The sequence below is a fragment of the Taudactylus pleione genome, unplaced genomic scaffold (genome assembly GCF_031769625.1).
Source record: "Taudactylus pleione unplaced genomic scaffold, aTauple2 ptg000202l, whole genome shotgun sequence".
NCBI classification, from domain to species: domain Eukaryota; kingdom Metazoa; phylum Chordata; class Amphibia; order Anura; family Myobatrachidae; genus Taudactylus; species Taudactylus pleione.
The window spans coordinates 8631581-8653545 of record NW_028284604.1 but is presented as its reverse complement, the minus strand read 5'-3'; the positions used below and the strand labels follow the sequence as shown (position 1 = coordinate 8653545).

At 44.8% G+C, this 21965-nt stretch overlaps 1 protein-coding gene across 2 annotated transcripts in view; it reads right to left on the bottom strand.

Annotated features, from left to right (window-relative positions):
- Nucleotides 1–15388: 15388 nt before the first annotated feature.
- Nucleotides 15389–21965, bottom strand: part of YTHDC2 (YTH N6-methyladenosine RNA binding protein C2) — a 136725-nt gene continuing 130148 nt past the window's right edge. For both annotated transcript variants that reach the window (XM_088477690.1, XM_088477691.1), the window contains exon 31: nt 15389–16890. The gene's annotated coding sequence lies outside the window, so the exon portion shown is untranslated. The remainder of the gene's footprint in view (nt 16891–21965) is intronic.

Genomic DNA, 21965 nt, shown 5'->3' with positions numbered 1-21965 from the left:
AACTCTCTTGTATGTTAATGCTTAGAATCGTACTTACTTAATTTTTTTACTTCCCCTCCAGTAGATCCTGGAGAGGAAAATCAAGTGGCAAAAGCAGTCAGCGTGGTAAGACAATCCGATCATCATGGGTCCGCAGTATAATGATGCGATTGCTCATTTTGTTAAGGAAGAGTGCGGATGGTCTCTGAAGTCATGTAAATAAGCCCTGTGTTGTAGCGGCAGCGTGCGACACTCAATAACAGGTCTGTCCGGGACAAGAGAGAAAACTCTGGTTCATGACATCAGAAGTATATGCGCTGCTCTGATGAGCTGAAAAAGCCACTGGTGTGGACTATAACGGGATGTAGACAGCAACCTGATGGCCAGTATGACATGGTCAGAATCCCAGTGCCGGAATCCCGGCTTACATAGTCTTTACAAATATATCTCGGACCTATAAAGTGCTTGGGCCAAATGTAATAGGGTGCGAATTTAGCAGTAACCTCTCACACTATTACATTGGTTCAGTTTTATCTTCAAAATGGGAAAACATCTGGATGAGAGATGAAATTGTGTTTTTTTAGTCTAAAAACATGCGAGTTTGTATGTTCTCGGACTCTATTACATTGGCTGAGTTTAAAAAGTGTGAGAGGTTACTGCTAAACTCTCCCCCAATTACATTTGGCCCTTGTTTTTTTTTGTTTTTTTAGTGATTTTTAATAATAAAAGCTTTATATGAGCCAATTTATAAGGGGCTTTTTGGTTACTTACCATTGAATCCTTTTTTCTGAATCAGGCTGGGGGACACTGGACCATGGGATTGTCGGTTGGGGCTGGAGCAGGCACTAAAGGTGCATACACACTGGGCGATTTTCACCCTGAACGATATCGTTGAACGATTTGGACGATTTTTGATCGTTGAACGATCAACGATCGTTGATCGTTCAACGACTTTATGCAAACGATTTTGTAAACGATTTTTAAACGATTTTACAAACGTTCAACGATCAGCGATATCGTTCAGATTAATAATAATAATAGAGGCTTTATTATTATTTTTAATGTAAAAAAATGTGGGCAGGGCTATCATGAGGTGATAAAATTGTGTCGGCCATTTTAAAATCACTGCATTTATGCTCTGTGGCTAGTTTGGTTTGGTGTATTCCTTTCTGAACGCTGTTGCTTAGCTATTTGCTGTGGTTTGTTTTTGCTTTGGCTTTAAACAAACTGTCTGTACTTATCTGTCGTGATGGATACGTACCGTTATCGATTGATGGTTGCTTATGCAGGAGTGGTGGTGATAAGTGACCGGGAGAGGATTGAGAAGAGGAGAAGGCTTCGTTCATGCTGGACGAAGGAGTGGTTGCAGCAGAGGGATTCGTTCTCTCATATGCCGCTGCTCATGCAGATTCGCGAGAACAACCCGGATGACTTCCGGAACTTCTTGCGAATGGACGATTCAACATTTCAAGAATTACTGGCCTTGGTGACTCCGTACATACAAAGGCAGGACACCAGGTTGCGTAGAGCCATTCCTGCAGAGGAGAGGCTCATTGCGACACTGCGTTTCCTGGCTACAGGGAGATCTTTGGCCGACTTGAAATTCGGGACTCTCATCTCACCGCAGGCTTTGGGTCTTATTATTCCGGAGACCTGCAAAGCCATCTTTTACGTCCTCAAGCCGGAGTACTTTAAGGTATTTAAATTTTAATAACCCTGTCACAAATCTCCTAAATCTGTTACTTCTTTCTAAATGTCTTCAAAAATGTGTTAATATAGGTGCATGCCAGTTGTATGTCCCTGTTACTGCTCCCTACTATATCTCCTCCCAAATGTATATAAATAGCTGTTTAGCCATCCTCTGTCTTTGCTGCTGCTGCTCCCAAATTATATCCCGATTATATACCCCCCAAACGGCAAGCGTTCTCCCCTCTCTCCCGAGCACCACAGGCTTACACTGAAGCCAGGGCTTATCCCCATACCCCTGGAGTGGTTGGTATGGCGGTAATAGGGGGGCCAAAAAAAAGTCAAACTATTGTACTTTACAGTGGAGCTACAAGTGCCAGCATGCCTGCCATTTTGCACTTGTGGAACTACAAGTGCCAGCAGACAAAAGTTAAAAAGAGTCAAAACACACACACCGTGTCAACTTATATTTTATTACACATACCTACCCATTCACACATACTTACCTATACCAGATGTTTGGTCCCCTTGTCCACGTAGTATTTCCCAAAACCATGGCCCTGCAAGAAAGATTTCATACTCACCTACATCCAGCGCTGGTCTCCATTATCTTGGTTTTGTTAAAAGTAAAAAAAAAATCCTTACACAACCCACGGAACACAGCTATCTGTATGTGTGTTCAATCAAAAAAACTATTGATTTGAGGGTCTCATTCAGACCCTCTTGCGAGTGCAGGACGCTCGCAAGCAGGTCGATGGTACCCAAATGTGCATGCGCACAATGGAGGCTGCTGTCGTGCACATGTGCGAGACCTGTTCAGCAACGGCGAAGCTGTTGCTCGGGGTCTCGCACCAAAGGGGGCGTGCTGTCGATGGTGAGTGACAGCACGCCCCCTTTGGTGGGCATGCCTGCCAGACGGACGCGTTCCCATGGGAACGCCTACCGTCTGGGTCCGGCCCCACTGACTTCACAAGCGATGTCAGTGGGAGTCTTTTTGGCTCTGATAGAGCCAAAAGCACTCCTGGGATTGCGGCAGGGAGACCCTACCACAGGGTCTCTGTCGCAAGTCCGATGGTCGCGATGGTCTTGACCATTGCAACCATCATCAATGACGCTCGCTATAGCTGTGGGTGGTAACCCACAGCTATGCGAGCGTCCATGAGGCCGCTCCATTTTTAGGTGGGACGCCCCTGATTCAGAGCGAGCGCTCTGGTCAGAGCGTCTGGCTCTGAATCAGGGCCTGAATACGGTGTTATAGCAAAACTAGCGAAAATGATGTCTTGCATTCACAATTTTAACTTCAGATAATTTTTAACACCAAAATAAATACCCCTTATAAAAGTATTAATGTAATGTTTAAAATGTTTTTGGTTTTTTTTCTGTTTCTAGTTCCCTTCGACTGTTGAGGAATGGCAAGTTATTGCCAACGAATTTGAGACCCGGTGGAACTTCCCAAATTGTGGCGGCGCCATAGACGGGAAACACATCCGGATAACACAACCTGCAAACACTGGATCTATGTACTTCAACTACAAAGGATTCTTTAGTATGGTTATGATGGCGGTCGTGGATGCCAATTATAAATTCATCTTTGTTGACGTTGGCAAAAATGGAAGGTCTTCCGATGGTGGGTCTTTCCGAGAGACCGTCTTTTTTGAAAGACTAATGAAGAATCAGCTAAACATTCCTTCGGGATCGCAAACGAAATATGGTTTAAATTTTGTTTTTGTTGCCGATGAGGCATTTGGCCTTAATGAAAATTTAATGAGGCCTTTTCCTCAAAGGGCATTAACACCTGAAAAAATAATTTTTAATTACAGATTATCGCGTGCGAGGCGCACTGTTGAGAATGCCTTCGGCATAATGGCGAATAGGTTTCGCATTTTTCATACTTGTATAAATTTCCGGCGAGACAAAATCGAGTGGCTTGTCTTGGCATGTTGTGCCCTACATAATGTGCTTCGAGCCAAAAGAATTGGACAACCGCCTGCCACAAACTCATTGCCTGTCAATATTGACCATAGTGAGGAAAATATTGCCCTCACATCTCTAAATCCCCCAAGATTTCCCTCTGCGGCCTCTGCCCGGGCTAAAGAGGTCAGAGAGAAATACTTAAATTATTTTAATGGTGAAGGTGCCATTTCATGGCAGGTTTAAATATGATCTGGAATTATGTTTCTTGATGTTTTTAAAAACTGAAAAATAATAAAAAAAATTTCACCTTGTGTTTATTTTTCATGTTAATATTTAACATACTTTTTTTGCAAAATTAGATTAATAAATACTTTAGTAAACCGAATTTTAACAATGAAAGTTAACTATTCAGTTTTAGGGGCCAAATTCAGAGGCGGTCGTAGGATGCAAGCTTTCATTCTGAAACAGGGCAGCGGCTTGCATCCTGAACGGCCACCTCCATGTCGCCGGTTAGGCTGTGGGTCAATATCCACCGCTGTAACGGCCGCTATTGGTGATGGTTGCAATGGTCAAGACCATCGCGACCATTGGGGGTAATGACTACACCTTAAGGTAAGGTCTCATCAACCTTAAGCCCCCGAACAGGAAGCTCTCCAGTGACATTATTGATGAAGTCAGTGGGGCTTCCCACCAAACAGCAAGCGTTCTGGCAGGAACGCTGCCGTTTGGCCAGGCACGCCCCCGTACCACCAAACAAACGTAGCAAACTGTCACTCAACATCGACAGCTTGTCCCGTCAGCTAGGAGACCCCTAACGACGGGTCACCTTCTGAATCAGGGCCCTCCTACCTGTTTTAGGAGCGTCCTCATGGACGCTCGCATAGCTGTGGGTTACCCTGTGGTAGGGTCTCCCAGCCACAAGCCCTGGAGAAATGTTGACACTAGTGATGTCAGTGGGGCAGGCTTCAGACGGTAGGCGTTCCCATGGGAACGCCTCCGTCTGGCCGGCACGCCCACCTAAAGGGTGCGTGCTGTCAGTCACCATTGATAGCACGCCCCCTTTGGTGCAAGACCCGGACCAACAGATTGGCTGTCGCAGTCCGGGTCTTGCGTATGTGCACGACGGAGCAGTCTCCGTCGTGCGCATGCGCATTTGGGTACCAACTACTCGCTTGTGAACGTACTGCCGCTCGCGAGCGGGTCTGAATTACCCCCTCAGTACCCTAAATAACACATTATGACATTACAATTTTTAAAATCCGTTAAATAAGAGACCACACGATTTTTTTACTTTTTAAAAAAAAAATTTTTTACTTTTTGGACAGGATTCATTGAGACTAGACTTTAAGTGCCTCTGGAGACAAGATTACACAAATAGAGTGTGAAAAATAAGGCATTTGAGGAATACACCAATACAGTACAGAACAATATTCCTGATGTGAACATTTGAACAGGTTCAAGAACAGAATACAGGATCTGGGCCCCGGTTTTGAAGGAACACAAAAAATACTTTAGAATCACAAAGAACAAGATACCAGGGGCAGATGAGGTGGAGTAGCCATCGCTATTGTACTACGACCATGCTACAGTCCACCATGAAACAAAGAGCCAAATCAATACAAGGAGTGATAAGTTTTTAAAAAATGAAAAATAACAACTGCCAATTTTGTAATAATTTATATATTTAAAAATTCATCTTCGCCAAATACAGTGGAGCGAGCACTGCCCAGTGCTGTGTGAACACCACTGGATGAAGTACTGGGAAAGACAGAAGGGGGCGAGGGGGTACGCGACAAAGAAAAGGGGTGGGACTGTAACGGAGAAGGGTTTTCTTGATGTGGATCCGCGTAAGATTCGTGAGGGACGGTGAGGTTGCCTGATGTGGCCGTTGTGGTGGGCTGCTGTCTGTTATGTAAGACAATGGTACTTGTCATACTCAAGTGCCCCTCAATAGCATGTACCAATGCCTTATAAACTAGACGCTTGAAAGGCTGGACCTGTTCCGGAGGAATGGTCCGCATTTCAATGGCGAGATTTTGACCAAATATTTGATTATCATCCGGGGGTTTGGAAAGAACCTCCTCCGCATGTTTTAAAAAAGTATCACTCCTTGACGTTCCCGAAGTGGATGCTTGTGTTGTCCCTTTACGCTTCTTAGCGGGCGGCTTGGATGGCGGCTCGGCCACTCGCACAGGGACTTCCACTTGGGGCTCGCAGGACACCGGGTCAGGATCCTCTACCGCCAGCAGTAACTTAAAAGAAATGAAAATAAATCAAATTATAACATCAATAAAAACATTAAAAAAAAAATTCTGTAATAAAAAGGCTAGGTTGATTTTAAAAAAAAATTGTAAACAATAATATTTCACAAACCTGCAAAAAAAAATTTTGGCAATAAAAATATATTACATATTTAATGTTATAGTTAACACATGCGTAAATTATATTCAACATAAATGACCCACACCCACATTTCTGGTGCCATAAACAATAAAAAAAAAAAACACAACAGGGATTAAAAAGTCAAAATCTTTATAGTTGTAAAAAACCCTTTACATTTACCCAACCTTACCACTCCTTTAGCGTGCATAACCTGAAGCTCCCCCTTTCCCCAGCCTTACCCTATACCTCCCAACCCCACTCCCCTCAGAAACCCTTAACCAATCATTCCCCCCCCCCCACAACTATCCCTGCCCGGCTTAGCAGTGACAGGGATACCATGCGTCTGGACTCATGCGTAGTTAAGGCATCGGGATTACGACGCCTGGCTTTTATCCACTGCAGGGTTTAAACATTTGGAAAGGCGAAGGTTGGCATTCCAACCATCGGCCTCCAGACCGATTACTGATTAAAAAACATGACTACATTTTGATTTTCTTTTTAAAAGTGACATTTTTAAAAAAGAAATAAAAAAAAAAAAACTTACAGAATCCTGACTCACGGTGTCCTGTGGTACCACATCTGGTGACTGTGGCACCAGCGAGCTCCGGGAACCTTGACTTGGCTCTTGATCCAAGGTAAACAGCAGCAGGTCGTAGTACCATAACGATGGCTTTCTCACCTCAGCTGCCCCTGCTCCGGATCTTTGCGAATCCAAGTATTTTTTGTGTTCCTTCAAAAACACGGTTCGCAGACCCTGGATTCTGTTCTTGACCCATTCAATGGTCACATCAGGTTTATACGCTGTACTGTATTGGCGTATTTTCTCAAATGCCTCATTTTTCAACACTCTATTCATGTAGTCTTTTCCTTTCAGTCTCCAGAGGCACTCATTAGCTTGATATAGCTCAATGAATCCTGTCCAAAAAACAGTGTCTTTGGATGAAGGCATATCTGAAAATGTAAAAAAAAAAATAAATAAATATATATAAATTATTTTTTTTATGAGACAAAATAAAGATATGCCCCCAGTATAATTGCAGCCCCCCCAGCACATGCTGTGCAATGCCCCCATTAGTCATGCTGCCCCCCAGCACATGCTGTGCAATGCCCCCATTAGTCATGCTGCCCCCCCCCTCCCCCCAGCACATGCTGTGCAATGCCCCCATTAGTCATGCTGCCCCCCCTCCCCCCTCCCATGCTGTGCAATGCCCCCATTAGTCATGCTGCCCCCCCTCCCCCCTCCCATGCTGTACAATGCCCCCATTAGTCATACTGCCCCCCCTCCCCCCTCCCATGCTGTGCAATGCCCCCATTAGTTATTATGTTGCCCCCCCTCCCCCTCCCATGCTGTGCAATGCCCCCATTAGTCATGCTGCCCCCCAGCACATGCTGTGCAATGCCCCCATTAGTCATGCTGCCCCCCCCTCCCATGCTGTGCAATGTCCCCATTAGTCATGCTGCCCCCCCTCCCCCCAGCACATGCTGTGCAATGCCCCCATTAGTCATGCTGCCCCCCCTCCCCCCTCCCATGCTGTGCAATGCCCCCATTAGTCATGCTGCCCCCCCTCCCCCAGCACATGCTGTGCAATGCCCCCATTAGTCATGCTGGCCCCCTCCCATGCTGTGCAATGCCCCCATTAGTCATGCTGCCCCCCCCTCCCATGCTGTGCAATGCCCCCATTAGTCATGCTGCCCCCCAGCACATGCTGTGCAATGCCCCCATTAGTCATGCTGCCCCCCCCTCCCCCCAGCACATGCTGTGCAATGCCCCCATTAGTCATGCTGCCCCCCCTCCCATGCTGTGCAATGCCCCCATTAGTCATGCTGCCCCCCCCTCCCATGCTGTGCAATGCCCCCATTAGTCATGCTGCCCCCCCTCCCCCCAGCACATGCTGTGCAATGCCCCCATTAGTCATGCTGCCCCCCCTCCCCCCTCCCATGCTGTGCAATGCCCCCATTAGTCATGCTGCCCCCCCTCCCCCAGCACATGCTGTGCAATGCCCCCATTAGTCATGCTGCCCCCCCTCCCATGCTGTGCAATGCCCCCATTAGTCATGCTGCCCCCCCCTCCCATGCTGTGCAATGCCCCCATTAGTCATGCTGCCCCCCCTCCCCCCAGCACATGCTGTGCAATGCCCCCTTTAGTCATGCTGCCCCCCCCCCTCCCCCCAGCACATGCTGTGCAATGCCCCCATTAGTCATGCTGCCCCCCCCTCCCCCCAGCACATGCTGTGCAATGCCCCCATTAGTCATGCTGCCCCCCCTCCCATGCTGTGCAATGCCCCCATTAGTCATGCTGCCCCCCCCTCCCATGCTGTGCAATGCCCCCATTAGTCATGCTGCCCCCCCCTCCCCCCTCCCATGCTGTGCAATGCCCCCATTAGTTATTATGCTGCCCCCCCTCCCCCTCCCATGCTGTGCAATGCCCCCAGCACTATGCTCCCTTTACTTATGCTGACTCTTACCTAATAATGACCCAAAAAACATTGGTGGACAGTGGGGGACTTTACTTACCTTTTTTTTTGGCAGGACCACGCGCAGCAAACTTCCTCCAAGTTGAATAGCTGTAATGGCTGTGTCTGGCTCTCCGCGCGCCGCAATATCGTTATCTTTATCGTTATCGTTTGGCAAAAACATGTACTACATGCCGAACGATTAAACGATAACGATAAAGATATCGTCCTAATCGTGCTGCAAGTACCCGCGATGAACAATGTCGAAAACGACCAGCGGGAGCGCGCATCGCTGGTCGTTTTTGACATTGTGTTTAACGATTTTTGAACGATCAAGCGATTACGATATCGTAATCGTTTGATCTTTCATTAAAATCGCCCAGTGTGTATGGACCATTAATGATACTGTAGCTTTAATCCTAACTCCTCCCCCCTGCAATCCCATAAACCCAGTCTTTAAGTGCCTGAGAAGTAGGGCACGTTTGGATGCAGCCCTTGTAGGTAGCTTATCTTTATTTTTATTTGTAAAATTATTATTTGTCTTTCTAATTTAGGAACTGTGCGCTGCTTGTAGCAGCGCACAGTGTGAGTGCGGCCGGCCGCAGGAGCTGAGAGAGACGCAGATCAAATTCCGACGGTCATTTCTGGGTGGTAAATGTGGGCGTGGCTACCAGTAGTGGGCGTGTCAGTGTAAGCGACTGCATCCAAATACTCAGTTGAACTGACGCAGACGGCCATGGTCAGACGGACATACTGCAACTGCCATAGGCATATCCAATGTCTGATGAACCGGTCGATGGTGCACCGATAGTGAGTCTTTGTACACACATTGGTGAAATTGCGCTGCAGCTGGTGCACCTCTCAATAGGATGCCCATTGACTGTGGTATATGAATAAAGACGCAGTAGTGGCTGAGACAAAAGACACTGCAACTGCGTCCACCTCTGTATAACCTCCATAGTTTGTAGGGCAAACCCGACGTTTTACATACAACTCTGGTGATTGCCGATTTGTACTGCCCACGTGCCAATCTGTGTCTATGCCGATGGTCGCAGTGTCCCCTATGCCTTTGAGGGTGGGGATCTGGAACGGACAGCCAGCGTTCCAGAAAATGAGGGCGTGTCTGTACCTTCTGACTCAGCTTCACTAGCCACAGACGCAAGAGTGACCTGATGCAGCAGCGGATCACAGAAGCCGGCAGGAGGCTTCTATTTGCACAAGACGCCTCCTGTGGCATTAGCATATTATTGCACAGCGGTTGTGCAATAGCGTACAATGACTCAGGCCCCTACAATAAATTAGCCATCATACAATTTTGATAAAACCTTTACCTTACTCACTGTTATATATCAGGGAATAGGATAGGCCATATATAATCACACCAGTACTTAAGTGTAGTAAGCAAAAACACACAATTATGAGCAGGGCTGCTGGTCTTCCGGGCAAGTAGTGGGGGGAGGCGTATTTGGTGCCAATCTGTGTAATGCTACAGGTCGTGATCAGGCCCCTATGCGACATACGTATATGACAACATGGTCTACAAAGATACATTATGATAAAAATTAATATCCTTTTAGACTCCTAACTAATATGTAGAATGGTACCATAAGCTCATTGTTTGCTCTGCCAGGCCTCTACTGCAAATGTCTACAGTTCCTGCTTGTTCTTGGGGCATTTCCCTTCAGTTTTGTCTTCATCAAGTGAAATGCATGCTCAATCTGATTCAGGTCAGGGGATTGACTTGGCCATTGCATAACATTCCACTTTTTAGCCTTAAAAAACTCTTTGGTTGCTTTTGCAGTATGCTTCGGGTCATTGTCCATCTGCACTGTGAAGCGCCGTCCAATGAGTTCTGAAGCATTTGACTGAATATGAGCATATAATAATGCCCGAAACACTTCAGTATTCATTCTGCTGCTTTTGTCAGCAGTCACATCATCAATAAATACAAGGGAACCAATTCCATTGGCAGCCATACATGCCCACACCATGACACTACCACCACGCTTCACTGATGAGGTGGTATGTTTTGGATCATGAGCAGTTCCTTTCCTTCTCCATACTCTTCTCTTCCCATCACTCTGGTACAAGTTGATCTTTGTCTCATCTGTCCATAGGATGTTGTTCCAGAACTGTAATGGCTTTTTTAGATGTTGTTTGGCAAACTCTAATCTGGTCTTCCTGTTTTTGTGGCTCACCAATGGTTTACATCTTGTGGTGAACCCTCTATATTCACTCTTGTGAAGTCTTCTCTTGATTGTTGACTTTGACACTTATACAACTACCTCCTGGAGAGTGTTCTTGATTTGGCCAACTGTTGTGAAGGGGTTTTTCTTCACCAGGGAAATAATTCTTCTGTCATCCACCACAGTTGTTTTCTGTGGTCTTCCGGGTCTTTTGGTGTTGCTGAGCTCTCTGGTGCGTTCTTTCTTTTTAAGAATGTTCCAAACAGTTGATTTGGCCACACCTAATGTTTTTGCTATCTCTCTGATGGGTTTGTTTTGCTTTTTCAGCCTAATGATGGCTTGCTTCACTGATAGTGACAGCTCTTTGGACCTCATATTGAGAGTCGACAGCGACTGATTCCAAATGCAAATGTCACACCTAGAATCAACCCCAGACCTTTTACCTGCTTAATTGATAATGAAATAACGAGGGAATAGCCCACACCTGTCCATGAAATAGCTTTTGAGTTGATAGTCCCATTACTTTTGGCCCCTTAAAAAGCGGGAGGCATATATAGAAACCGTTGTAATCCTACACCGTTCACCTGATTTGGATGTAATTACCCTCAAATTAAATCTGAAAGTCTGCCCCCCCTCCCCCCAGCACATGCTGTGCAATGCCCCCATTAGTCATGCTGCCCCCCCTCCCCCCTCCCATGCTGTGCAATGCCCCCATTAGTCATGCTGCCCCCCCTCCCCCAGCACATGCTGTGCAATGCCCCCATTAGTCATGCTGCCCCCCCTCCCATGCTGTGCAATGCCCCCATTAGTCATGCTGCCCCCCCCCTCCCATGCTGTGCAATGCCCCCATTAGTCATGCTGCCCCCCCTCCCCCCAGCACATGCTGTGCAATGCCCCCATTAGTCATGCTGCCCCCCCCTCCCCCCAGCACATGCTGTGCAATGCCCCCATTAGTCATGCTGCCCCCCCCTCCCCCCAGCACATGCTGTGCAATGCCCCCATTAGTCATGCTGCCCCCCCTCCCATGCTGTGCAATGCCCCCATTAGTCATGCTGCCCCCCCTCCCATGCTGTGCAATGCCCCCATTAGTCATGCTGCCCCCCCCTCCCCCCTCCCATGCTGTGCAATGCCCCCATTAGTTATTATGCTGCCCCCCCCTCCCCCTCCCATGCTGTGCAATGCCCCCAGCATTATGCTCCCTTTACTTATACTGACTCTTACCTAATAATGACCCCAAAAACATTGGTGGACAGTGGGGGACTTTACTTACCTTTTTTTTTGGCAGGACCACGCGCAGCAAACTTCCTCCAAGTTGAATAGCTGTAATGGCTGTGTCTGGCTCTCCGCGCGCCGCAATATCGTTATCTTTATCGTTATCGTTAGGCAAAAACATGTACTACATGCCGAACGATTAAACGATAACGATAAAGATATCGTCCTAATCGTGCTGCAAGTACCCGCGATGAACAATGTCGAAAACGACCAGCGGGAGCGCGCATCGCTGGTCGTTTTTGACATTGTGTTTAACGATTTTTGAACGATCAAGCGATTACGATATCGTAATCGTTTGATCTTTCATTAAAAGCGCCCAGTGTGTATGGACCATTAATGATACTGTAGCTTTAATCCTAACTCCTCCCCCCTGCAATCCCATAAACCCAGTCTTTAAGTGCCTGAGGAGTAGGGCACGTTTGGATGCAGCCCTTGTAGGTAGCTTATCTTTATTTTTATTTGTAAAATTATTATTTGTCTTTCTAATTTAGGAACTGTGCGCTGCTTGTAGCAGCGCACAGTGTGAGTGCGGCCGGCCGCAGGAGCTGAGAGAGACGCAGATCAAATTCCGACGGTCATTTCTGGGTGGTAAATGTGGGCGTGGCTACCAGTAGTGGGCGTGTCAGTGTAAGCGACTGCATCCAAATACTCAGTTGAACTGACGCAGACGGCCATGGTCAGACGGACATACTGCAACTGCCATAGGCATATCCAATGTCTGATGAACCGGTCGATGGTGCACCGATAGTGAGTCTTTGTACACACATTGGTGAAATTGCGCTGCAGCTGGTGCACCTCTCAATAGGATGCCCATTGACTGTGGTATATGAATAAAGACGCAGTAGTGGCTGAGACAAAAGACACTGCAACTGCGTCCACCTCTGTATAACCTCCATAGTTTGTAGGGCAAACCCGACGTTTTACATACAACTCTGGTGATTGCCGATTTGTACTGCCCACGTGCCAATCTGTGTCTATGCCGATGGTCGCAGTGTCCCCTATGCCTTTGAGGGTGGGGATCTGGAACGGACAGCCAGCGTTCCAGAAAATGAGGGCGTGTCTGTACCTTCTGACTCAGCTTCACTAGCCACAGACGCAAGAGTGACCTGATGCAGCAGCGGATCACAGAAGCCGGCAGGAGGCTTCTATTTGCACAAGACGCCTCCTGTGGCATTAGCATATTATTGCACAGCGGTTGTGCAATAGCGTACAATGACTCAGGCCCCTACAATGAATTAGCCATCATACAATTTTGATAAAACCTTTACCTTACTCACTGTTATATATCAGGGAATAGGATAGGCCATATATAATCACACCAGTACTTAAGTGTAGTAAGCAAAAACACACAATTATGAGCAGGGCTGCTGGTCTTCCGGGCAAGTAGTGGGGGGAGGCGTAGGTGGTGCCAATCTGTGTAATGCTACAGGTCGTGATCAGGCCCCTATGCGACATACGTATATGACAACATGGTCTACAAAGATACATTATGATAAAAATTAATATCCTTTTAGACTCCTAACTAATATGTAGAATGGTACCATAAGCTCATTGTTTGCTCTGCCAGGCCTCTACTGCAAATGTCTACAGTTCCTGCTTGTTCTTGGGGCATTTCCCTTCAGTTTTGTCTTCATCAAGTGAAATGCATGCTCAATCTGATTCAGGTCAGGGGATTGACTTGGCCATTGCATAACATTCCACTTTTTAGCCTTAAAAAACTCTTTGGTTGCTTTTGCAGTATGCTTCGGGTCATTGTCCATCTGCACTGTGAAGCGCCGTCCAATGAGTTCTGAAGCATTTGACTGAATATGAGCATATAATAATGCCCGAAACACTTCATTATTCATTCTGCTGCTTTTGTCAGCAGTCACATCATCAATAAATACAAGGGAACCAATTCCATTGGCAGCCATACATGCCCACACCATGACACTACCACCACGCTTCACTGATGAGGTGGTATGTTTTGGATCATGAGCAGTTCCTTTCCTTCTCCATACTCTTCTCTTCCCATCACTCTGGTACAAGTTGATCTTTGTCTCATCTGTCCATAGGATGTTGTTCCAGAACTGTAATGGCTTTTTTAGATGTTGTTTGGCAAACTCTAATCTGGTCTTCCTGTTTTTGTGGCTCACCAATGGTTTACATCTTGTGGTGAACCCTCTATATTCACTCTTGTGAAGTCTTCTCTTGATTGTTGACTTTGACACTTATACACCTACCTCCTGGAGAGTGTTCTTGATTTGGCCAACTGTTGTGAAGGGGTTTTTCTTCACCAGGGAAATAATTCTTCTGTCATCCACCACAGTTGTTTTCTGTGGTCTTCTGGGTCTTTTGGTGTTGCTGAGCTCTCTGGTGCGTTCTTTCTTTTTAAGAATGTTCCAAACAGTTGATTTGGCCACACCTAATGTTTTTGCTATCTCTCTGATGGGTTTGTTTTGCTTTTTCAGCCTAATGATGGCTTGCTTCACTGATAGTGACAGCTCTTTGGACCTCATATTGAGAGTCGACAGCGACTGATTCCAAATGCAAATGTCACACCTAGAATCAACCCCAGACCTTTTACCTGCTTAATTGATAATGAAATAACGAGGGAATAGCCCACACCTGTCCATGAAATAGCTTTTGAGTTGATAGTCCCATTACTTTTGGCCCCTTAAAAAGCGGGAGGCATATATAGAAACCGTTGTAATTCCTACACCGTTCACCTGATTTGGATGTAATTACCCTCAAATTAAATCTGAAAGTCTGCAGTTAAAGCACATCTTGTTTGTTTCATTTCAAAGCCATTGTGGTGGTGAATAGAGGCCCAAATATGAAAATTCTGTCAATGTCCCAATATTTATGCACCTGACTGTAAGCTTAGGGCTTCCTCAATGCAACTAAATCACATAACATAAAAAAAATGAAAGCAGAGGCAGCGTCATCATGGGCGAAAATACTAAGGTACATTTTTAGGTCACTAATTCGCTGAACGCCATTTTGTTCTTTGTTCAAAGTTTTGGTGTCGCAATAAAGAAAATATTATTTCCACATATAATAAGGTTTGCTAGTTTTATAATGAAACCTTCCATGATATGTCTGATATTACCCACCTCCAACCCATCCTACCCCCTTCTATGCGTATTGTTCTCTGGCTGTTTGGTGGCGTAGACGAGGAACGTTTTACAAAACGGGGGCGTGTCGCCATTTTGTAGATGTGCCGAAGTCACGGTCTGCGAATTCCGATGCAGATTTTCTGGCCCTGGCAGAGGAGTTGCGGCGGCCATTCTGAGTAAGTTAAGATGGCTGATCCTATGCTGCGTTTTTGGACGAAGCACTCAGATCTGCAAAGCCAGCAGTGGGCATCTTTTGCCTTCAGATGCCTCCTGTGGCATTAGCGCCATGCGAATGGCGTACAACTCTGAATCCTGCCCAGTGTTTGTACAAGAGCAACCAGGTTTAAATTTATCATAGTTTATCATTATTCACTTATGCAGCCTGGCTGAGGCAACATAGGCTATACAACAATATGAGTTAATAAGGGACAAAACTAAATGTTTATTGTTTGCAACTTAGTGAAAAGTGACTTCAAAGCAAGGAAGACAGACATCCGTATAAACAGCAGCAGATCTAATAAAACAGTGAAAATTTACTTTTTTTCAGAAAACAGTCTATCATCTATACAATTGTAAACATTATGTCCAAGCATAAATTGCAATCATTTGATGATCATGCCCTGATAATACCTCATTGACATGCATTCCTAACCAGTACTGTACCTCCATTTTATTTTGTACTTAAAAGAACTTTGGTGGCTAACCTTTTCTTTTTTATCTCCTTCAGACAGAATTTCTCACACCGACCTCCAGAGAGAAAGCAATGGGAGCACAGAGCCCTGAAAATCATGCAGGCATAGCGTTATGTTATTCTGGTGCCTGCAGCCCCCTGATATATTTACAGTGGATGTGAAAACTTTTCTGAATGGTTTACCCTGTGCACTCTGGCTGTCATTCAGCAGTGCACACAGGATCCGTACTGCACATGTGCAGAATGGGTCCCGTATGATTGTACGCAGAGCAACAGCAGACTGCTGTTTGGGGGCATGGGGAGGCGACAGCCTCCTTTTCAAAAAACGGTGGCGTGACGCCGCCGTTGGGTGGAGGGAAGAGGCCACAATCTCCGTTGGCTGACAGAGGTTTCCTGGCCTCTTTTCCTGAACTGTAATGGCCGGCCTGGGTGACCCCATTGTCACTGAGCCAGCCGGGGGACACGCAGATGATCCGATCCTGCGTCCATGGACGCCTCCTGCTGCATTAATATAATTGTAAAGCTGTATGCATGCAGCTTTGCAATTTCGTACACTGCAGAATCAGACGCTCTGTTTGGAAGGCAGTGTGAGCAAATTCTTACTATGTATTTATCTAAATGTGCAACAATTCTGAAAAATAAGCATGTTATAGCTATGCTAAATAGGTGCATAGGATACAGTTCTATATACAGTGTAATAAATATAACTTCATTCTTAATGTTGAATTACTTTTTAATCATCTACCTAGTAATGTAATTTTAGAATGTAAGGTAGTATTTTACTTTGTTTGCAAGTAACCAATTATTTAAACTAAAACTAGACTTTCGTCTCATTGTAATGTTAATTTAAATACAAAACGATTTATAACAGTCAACAGGGAAAAGACAGAAAACAAATAAACATTTAACATTTAAAACAGTGCAATTAGTTTCAGAAATGGTAAAGAACATACAGTGTATTTACTGTAGTTAAAAAAAAGTGCTAGGACGGGCAAGCTTCTGTGTTCCAGCTGCTGCTGAACTGCTCGCCAGTTGTTGGAGTGCCAGCGTTTGCCCACCCTGAGCTAGGGCAACTTCTACAGTGCTCTGTTGTGATGTCAGCCTTACTGATGCATGTAGCTTGTATACATGCAGGTAACGGAAATCATGAAAGGATTCTCTTATTTAAACACAGGTCACAGGTTTCCATCGGAACAGACTGAGAATTCACAGGCGTGTGAGAAGAAAACCTGTTCAAGGGAAAAAATAAAACAAAAATGAAAATGTGTTATTTATGTACAATACAAACATCTGCTTCATTTAATTTAATTATGTGCCTAACTGCACCTCTTCCCTAGTTTCATTTTCTAGTATCTTTCATATAATGACATTCTACTGCGAATCTAAAGCTCCAGTCTTATACTTCAGCACTTCTCCCATTGTCAGTCTTCCTTCATGCCAAATATGGCTATACAGTGCATCCGGAAAGTATTCACAACGCTTCACTTTTTCCACATTTTGGTATGTTATAGCCTTATTCCAAAATGGAATAAATTCATTTTTGTCCTCAATATTCTACACACAATACCCCATAATGACAACGTGTAAAAAGTTTTTTTTTTTTAGATGTTTGCAAATTTAATAAAAAAACACTAAGAAATGACATGTACATAAGTATTCACAGCCTTTGCCATGAAGCTCAAAATTGAGCTCAGGTCCATCCTGCTTCCACTGATCATCCTTGAGATGTTCCTACAGCTTAATTGGAGTCCACCTATTGTAAATTAAGTTGATTGGACATGATTTTGAAAGACACACACCTGTCTATATATAAGGTTCCACACTTGACAGTGCATGTCAAAGCACAAACCAAGCATGAAGTCCAAGGAATTGTCTGTACAATTGTCGAGACAGGATTGTCTCGAGGCACAAATCTGGGTAAGGGTACAGAAAAATATCTGCTGCTTTGATGGTCCTAATGAGCACGGTGGCCCCCATCATCCGTAAATGGAAGAAGTTCGGAACCACCAGGACTTTTCCAAGAGTTGGCCAGCCATCTAAACTGAGCGATTGGGGAGAAGGGCCCTAGTCAGGGAGGTGACCAAGAACCTGATGGTCACTTTGTCAGAGCTACAGCATTCCTCTGTGGAGAGAGAACCTTCCAGAAGGACAACCATCTCTGCAGCAATCCACCAATCAGGCCTGTATGGTAGAGTGGCCAGATGGAAGCCACTCCTTAGTAAAAAGCATATGGCAGCCCGTCTGGAGTTTGCCAAAATGCACCTGAAGGACTCTCAGACCATGAGAGACTAAGATTTAACTATTTGGCGTGAATGCCAGGCATTGTGTTTGTAGCAAACCAGGCACCGCTCATCACCAGGCCAATACCATCCCTACAGTGAAGCATGGTGGTGGCAGCATCATGCTGTGGGGATGTTTTTCAGCGGCAGGAACTGGGAGACTAGTCAGGATAGAGGGAAAGATGAATGCAGCAATGTACAGAGACATCCTGGATGAAAACCTGCTCCAGAGCGCTCTTCACCTCAGACTGGGGTGACGGTTCATCTTTCAGCAGGACAACGACCCTAAGCACACAGCCAAGATATCAAAGGAGTGGCTTCAGGACAACTCTGTGAATGTCCTTGAGTGGCCCAGCCAGAGCCCAGACTTGAATCCAATTGAACATCTCTGGAGAGATCTGAAAATGGCTGTGCACCGACGCTTCCCATCCAACCTGATGGAGCTTGAGAGGTGCTGCAAAGAGGAAAGGGCGAAACTGCAAAAAGATAGCTGTGCCAAGCTTGTGGCATCACATTCAAAAAGACTTGAGGCTGTAATTGCTGCCAAAGGTGCATCAACAAAGTATTGAGCAAAGGCTGTGAATACTTATGTACATGTGATTTCTTAGTTTTTTTTTGTTTGTTTTTTTATTAAACTTGCAAAAATCTCAAAAAAAACTTTTTACACGTTGTCATTATGGGGTATTGTGTGTAGGATTTTGAGGACAAAAATGAATTTATGCCATTTTGGAATAAGGCTGTAACTGTGTAACATAACAAAATGTGGAAAAAGTGAATACTTTCCGGATGCACTGTATTTCCTGTATTCTTACAGATATTGATTCATCTATGTTTACTTTGTGCTTCTGCTGTATAACATTATACAATCTAAAACTATGGCTTGAGAAAAACAAGTTTACCATGGCACCTAGTGTTTTATTGTCTCCTGAATATAGCACAAGTGTCACTGCCTCTTTAATAGGGAACGAGAAGAGTGTAAAGTCACCACAATGAGGCTGATTTGGAGTCGGACACATGTCTCTTCACCGACTCACATGGTATCCAGTCAGATGGTCAACAGTATCCGTGTTGACATTCAGAATGTTGAGACCACAAAGCAGACATGGTCAAACTGTCAGCAGGCACCATGTCGGCATCCTCAGAATGTTGACAGGTTCACAATGTGGACATCTGAACTGTTGCCATGTGAAATGTCGCACTCTGAGGATGCTGACAGTTAGGGTTAGGCGCCACCGTGAACGTTAGGCTGTGGAGGGAGATTAAGGTTTGGCTGGGGGGGAAGGGATTAGGGATAAGGAGTTTAATACTCACTAAAACGTTTGAGCATCGGAGGGCCCCCGAAGAAGAAAGCTGGAGATGCTCCCGGGAGAAGGTAAGAACAGCACTAGACCACCAGGGACAGTTTGTCCACAGATCATCATATCCCCATATTATCCGTGTAGACATGATGAATGTCAACATGGCCACTATGGACATGCTGCATGTCAACAGTTCGGCCATGTCAACATTCTCCTGTCGACCCGATGACTATCGACACATACCACACCCACTCACATAGCGTGCTTTTGCATAATGTATTTAAGCATTTTTGGGGATCAGAATCGGGTGGATCTCTTTTTGCATGGAACTTGGCCAGGAACCAGACGGTGACAGAAAGCGCTGAACTGTTCTGTCTTGTGGGAGTGTCATGGGCGAATAGCTAGTGATCCGTGTGTACAGGGAAGGGAAGCCTGTGTCAGACAGATCTCATACCTAGCATGGGGCTGGTGCAAGTGGCGATAATAATGATGACTGGTGCAGCTGTGGGCAGAATAACACTGGGGACGTGGCTTCCTCCTTGAAGCCGCATGGTCCCACGCACTAGTCCTTCGGAAGCTCCCATTAGCATAAGGTAGTAACTCTGGCTTCCGCTGCACCAGGCAAAACCCAATCCCTCTGCATCCAACTCAAAACCAGCCCCAATGCGTCTCATTTATTATGAGATGTTCCAAAACTACAGCACAAAAGATTAGCATGGGAAAGACATGACATGTAACGTTTACATGTGTTGGTTCTGGTGAAGAAGATACAGTTACATTAAATAATGAATACTCCTATATATACCATTTCTGATTTTCATTTTAATAAAGACATGAAAATATACAGAGGTGGTGTGTTCTGTATTAAAATACACACCACTGTCCCTTTATGTAATACATTTGCCTATATAGTAACATAACACAACAAGAACAAATGCACACTAGACAGGGCTACAGAGCCGTTAAATACAAAACATTCTCCTTTTATCTTCCCATTGATTTCACACATCAATACATAGCATGGGACACGGAGGAAGAGATCGTTACTGCGAACAGACTGGAGGAGAATCTGTCCATTTCCCCCATGAGAACATTGTTCCCGTCATTATAGCTGTCAATGGGAGCTGTAATTGAGGAATAAAGCCTTTTCAAGGCTATTTGGATAAAGGTTCCTGTGGTAGATGGAGAGGTCAATACCAATAACAAGACTCATCCCCCGGTATTAATTACTTGACAAGAGCCTGTAAACATTGTGCCAATAGTGTTGTGCCAGTTCCAGGGCAGAGACACTGCTGCCATATACTCTTTACTGGTCTTAATCCTTATGGATCTCAAACCCCATTTCAAGTAACACTAATAGGCAAGAAAGAAAACAGGTTTAACCCATTCCTGCTAAAACAGAAATATGAGGCGTTTGTCTCAGCGCTTTGGGTGTAATGTAACAAAAATTATCCACAATCCAGTCCAGTCTTAGAAATGTGCCACCTAATTGTACTCTCTGCCCAAAGCTGGGTACACACTATGCGATATATCGCTTGTACAGCTGACAAACGATATATATCGATAAGTGCATCGGCTCCTGTGTATAGCCGATAAGTCTGTGAATGAGAACGTTCACAGATATATTACGTTGGATGTGCAGCATGGCAGATGCGGATATATCTTGCAGATATATTGGTACGGAAAGAAAGGTACGCTCTTTTTGTGGGGCACTCAACCTACTTCAACGTTTAAAACTTAGCTTTTAATCATATGCTAATAAAATAGTAATGTCATTATATCATAAGAACAAGCATCTATACACAAAACATTGAACAAACAAACACAACATAAAATCTGGGCCAGGGTAGGTCCAGTGATAGGTGACTGATATGAGATAGGAAAAAAAGAGTATATATCCAATCTCTAGGTTCCCAGTAATAATGAGTCAGACACACTAATTATGACACCGTGGTCATACAAATGGCGAAAATAATATACACAAAGAGGGGTTATATTGTAAATGAAAATGTGGCTGTGGTGATTGGCATACTAAGAGACCAATCAGGAGGAATCATAGGTCTGTCATAGGTCTGTCCATTCGAGAGGGTATATATTGATTGACTCTTAAATGTGCCAATCAGTGTTAAATCAGTCTGAATCATCACAGTAGGTGTAAAGGTAATTAGCATATGTAAACAAACAGACACAAGATGTTTTTATCTTGGTTTTACATGAAGCATTTGCTTCTGTTGGGAGTCCCTAACGTAGGGAGCAAATGTGTTACGTAACGGAACACATATCTGTCCCTGTAGATGCATACATACATGTATATATACGCGTGCATCTACACATGTGCACATACACATACAGTATTTGCACGTACACAGATTTAATTCTACTTGGCAAGGTTGTATTAATATGAAAGGGGGGCAAATCAATTGAGATTGTGACATATAAATATGAAGATAATACCAGAGTTCATGAAATAAAGATAGTAACATAGGAAAAAGATATCTTTACATATGTACACATATTACATAAACTCCCACTCATATACACGCATGTGGGAGTTGCTTAATGTGGAGTAAATTGGGTATAATTAAGGATCAATTTTTAATGAGCAAAGAGTTAATCAGTTATTGATGGGTAAAAGTGGGTAAGGTCAAAAAAATCTGGATCAAAAATTGGTTGTGATGGGATAAGGTGAAAATAAGGAGGGACATAGAATCATGAATCAACGAGTAT